Raw genomic sequence first — 4,942 nt, 5'->3', positions numbered from 1 at the left:
TCCAAAATTGATGATCATCAAGAATCTGTTTCTTGGAATTAAAAACATTTTTATGTAGTTTGTCATAACTTAATTTGTTCTAAATGAGGTTCATTGGGACTATCCTCCCTTGAAGGAGTGAAATCATGGGATATAGCATACATATATATTATTTTGGTCTTCCACAATCATTCCTTGTGCCAAGTTAACTCCAATATTGGCCTGCTCATCTTCTAAGTTAAAGTGATTGGTATCAGAAAACTGAATCACAGTAAGTGTATGGCATAATTTTATCACATTAGATAAATAAGGGGACTAGATAATAAACAAATATAACAAGTACCTGTTAAAACATACCAAGGGAAATTACCTTTCACAGTAATATAAATAGATTTAAATGTTAGAACCCTATGGTTGACAACACATAAACCCAATATTCTACAGAGAGATTACTTTGCATGATGTGACAATAATTTAAGAAAATGCATTGCCCTTTGTAATATAATCCAGAGAAAATTCATCTCTTACGAAAAGAGGATCTGAGTCAGATTTTTTTGTAACACAAAGGTCAGCGAGAAAAAACATCTAGCCAAATCTATGCATTATTCATTTGTATGGATTGTCACTATATCTAGTGTTGATGTGTATAACACTATTTCTGTAACATAAAAGCCTTCATGATTCAAGATTTCCACTGATACAAAGTTTGTGCTTGAGCATTGATTAATTTTTAGAGTATGGGTAATCTCCACTTAATACCACATGGCGATCCACTACGTGATGTATTGAGTGCTTTAATTTTCTTACATATGGGAAAGTTGCCCACTTTATTATTTATGACTAGGTTGGCCTAGTCTGCCTCTTGGCACTAGTGCCCAACCCTAGAAGGATGTGAATAAATTCATGCACACTCATTTTCACAACATATTCATTGACTATTTCAATCCAATGCCATATTTACCCAAGTACAATTCTGTATTTTTCTCTCTCATGCTATTTTGCTACAATTAATATTGTTGTTTTGTTAAATGTTGTAGTAAATCTGATGGGTTTCTACATGATTTTATTATAGTTTGATGATAATATCACTATTGGTACCATTCCATTACCATCTTTTTCTTCTAAAAACACCATCATTTGTCTACCTTTTTCCTCCATAGATCCCTTATATTCCTTGAAATTTATTAATTAATAGAATTATAGTTGTTAGTTTGCATTAAAGTTAATTTATGAGTTTTTATGTTAGAAATTACGAATTTTCAATAAAAAGGTTACAAGAAGTCACAACATCTTGTAAATGGTTTATCATCTCACACGTGGCATGACAGGCAAGCCAAAGCAATGGATAGGAACGAAAACTGGAATGTACAAGCATGGTGAAAAATCGATTCTACAGCAAATCAAAAGATCCTAGTTATGCGGTCCACACTGGTCAAACCTCAGCGTTTTTGTTACAAAGGCAGTAAAAGCCATAGTTTCCAAAATCGGTTTCATTTTGTTTTCTTTTTGGAAATCGGTTTAGATTATAAATGACCAAAAAACATTCCTTTGTAAAGCAGAAACAACTGCTCAATGAATGTACATTCGATCCCGATAGGGACAGGTAGATAAGATTGTGTATTATTTTTGTTAACAGGACAGTTACAATTATTATCTATGTACATCGTTTGAGAACATAATTTTTGTATGTAACTGCAATCTATAGTACTTGAATACAGTCACGACTTTACTCCAGCAGTGTTTATGCATTAAATCTCTCGTTTCTTGAAGTTTACTTCAGTGTACCATTGAAACGTGGACGGGCCCTGCGTGGATTGGTATACTGTTAATTTCATTTCCTTAGAAGTTTTCGAATTCAAATAGAACGCATAGTGTTTAATGCTATTTCCATGCTTATGATTTTGTCGATTTTATTCGAAATTCTCACGAATGGTATTTATGGTGATAGCTTGAAGATTTCATCATTAAGATCATTGAACCATATCTTGTAAGAGATTTGATCTATCCTTATATTTTGAAGCATCTCCATAGACTTTGTTTTTCATGCATTTACATTTTAGTGTCCTTTTGATTGCTTTTGATTTTCCATGAATGCTCAAGTGTTAACTGGACAGAGCTTTTGTGCATAGCATCCTTGTAAGGGGATCAAAATCTCAGTCTAGTAATAAGCTATATCCTTAGGACAATTAGATAAGTTAGGTGATCTGAGTGTTAAGGTGAAAGGAAACATATCTTAACCTTCTGTAAAGAAGTACTGAAACCTATCATAATAAACACTTAGTTAGGAATCCTTTATGTCTATAGACTTTAGACACGTGCCTCGAAGTTTACTGACCCTGGTTGATAATAAATCTAGTCTAATCTAGTAGCCTAGATTGGCCACTACATTTTGGTGTCGTTGCCGGGGAGGCATAGTTAGAGGGTTTCGAAAAAGATTAAAAAAATAAATAAATAAATAAACAAAAACAAGCAAGAGCATAGATTTATAAGTCATGTTTACTTATGCCTAGATCTAGAGATAATAAAGGTAGATTCATAAAAGCCCCCCATCCAAAAAATAACCTACCATCAGGAGTAGACCCTTTACGAAACGTTGAACACACAACATCAACTGAGGAAATCACCATACAAAAGTTAGAGGATAAAAAAAAATCAGGGCAAAGACTCACACTAATCGAGAGGCAAATTCTATTAGCACACAAATCACAGAAGAAACATTCCCCCGAATCCTCTATAAAAGGAGAAAGTAGCACAGTAACTCAACAATATTTCCTTGAACTTCTCTTTGAAACAAGTGACACTGAACAAGAAATTAAATCAATAGAGGAACCTATCAAAATGGCTGAAGAAGGACATGGATTAGAAAGAGGACCACCAAATCAAGGTCAAGAGGAAGAGTCAAATTTTAAATTTCCTATCCAAGAACCAGATGAGGATGATGAAATAAAAATGAAAAATAGACCCCCATCTGTGCTACCAAACTTTTATGGCATGGCTTCAGAAGACCCAGATTCATTCTTGTTCGAGTTTGACATTGTATGTCGAACATATGGTTACACAGATGATGCCCATAGGCTTAGACTCTTCCCAGCAACATTAAAAGCATTAGCATTAAGATGGTTCATGGGGCTTGGTGAACATGCGATAACTGATTGGGATGGCATGAGAAGAATATTCCTAAAGAAATACCAACCTTATTGTAGATCGAAAGATTCCAAAGATGATATCTTTAGGATGAACCAACAAGAGGATGAAAATTTAGAGGAGTACTTAGAGCGGTTTGTTTACAATTTACAAAAATCAAAACATAGAACCATGCCTCTTGATTTGATTTGAACAATATTTTTGAAAGGAATATGAGAGAAATACTTAGATGATCTTAATTTGATGGGCAAAGGTGATATTTCCACTTTACCTTTTGAAGAAATTGCTAAGTTATGTGAAAAGTATTCTAGGAGCAAAGCCAAAATTGGAAAAAGAGCCATATCATCCAAAACCACAAAATCTGCTTCAGCAAGTGTCACAAGGGCTGAAATAGGGAACCTATTAGAGGAATTCAAAACAGATCTATTAAGCACCTTAGGAACTCAAATTGACACTCTAAAATCTAAGAAGAGACAGGAAGAGGAAGATCAAATGATGGCTATGTTTTGCCCAAAATGCCTGAAGAAACATGCCTTAAAATACTATTCATTAGAAAATATTCAAGTTTGTGCCTTTTGTACTGAAAATCATGATATATTTCATTATTCTAAAGTCAAGGTTTTGCAGAATCATAATGTGGCAGCTAACATAGATATGGAAAATGTGAATTACATGGGTGCAAAAAGACCATGGTAGCCAAAACCAACACCTCAAGGTATGTTCCCAAACTAGAATTTGCAATTTCTTGTGCATGATCAGATGTATGCTCAGAATTTGTTGAATGTACCCATGCCATGGCAGAACCAAAATTACCCACAACAACAATGGAGACCATCTCAACAATACTCTCAACAATATCATTCATATCCTCAACCATAACAACCATATTTGCATCCATATCAACAATATCATCAGCCATACTTGCCATATCCTCAATCATATCAGCAATATCCTCAGTAGCAAGTTGTTTACCCACATCAACCTCAACCCACTCAATAAGCATTACCTGCTCCTCCACCAATAAATCCACCACAATTACAACTTCCATCTAACTCACAACCTCCCAGACCTACTCAAATCCCTGCTCAACCTGTACCAAATCCAAATAACAGAGCAGAGAGACCAACCTACAATGTAAATGAGGGAACCTCATATCCCTTGCAAAATATCAATTTGAGGTCTGGTAAGGTACTTCACAAAGAATCTCCAATAGCTGATAAACAAGATGAAAACGAAGAAAATGAAAATGAAACTTCAATTCAAAGAAAACAAAATGATGACACCAAAGATAAACAAATGCAACCATTGCATCCACCACCTTTTCCAAACCGATTGGCCCAAACAAAACGTCCAATGTCTGTACCAGAGTTTGATGTTTTAGATGAGCTAAATAATGTCTATATAAAAATTCCACTACTACAAGCTATAAAAGACATTCCCATATATACTAAAGCCATCAAAGAACTGTGCCTTAAAAAGCCTACTAGGAAAAGAGTTGATCCACAAACCATTCATGCTATTGGACATTTAGCTGGCCTTATGACAAACACCATCTCAATGGAAAAGTATGTTGATCTTGGTATTCCTAGAGTCACTACAATCATTAAAAACATACATATTCCAAACACCTTAATTGATCTTGGGGCCGCAATAAATGTCATGACTCTTGAAACCATGAAAACACTCTAGCTCACAAATTTGCAACACACAAGAATTGTTCTAGAACTAGCTGATAGGTCTAAAGTGATTCCTGAAGGGTTTTTGGAGGACGTAATTATTTCACTGGACTCTTGGGAGTATCCAGTGGAATTTTTATTTC

This window comes from Pinus tabuliformis, chromosome J (genome assembly GCF_031772625.1).
Source record: "Pinus tabuliformis cultivar Carrire ecotype Pingquan chromosome J, CPIR1, whole genome shotgun sequence".
Lineage (NCBI taxonomy): Eukaryota > Viridiplantae > Streptophyta > Pinopsida > Pinales > Pinaceae > Pinus > Pinus tabuliformis.
Note: the sequence above shows the minus strand (reverse complement) of the source record.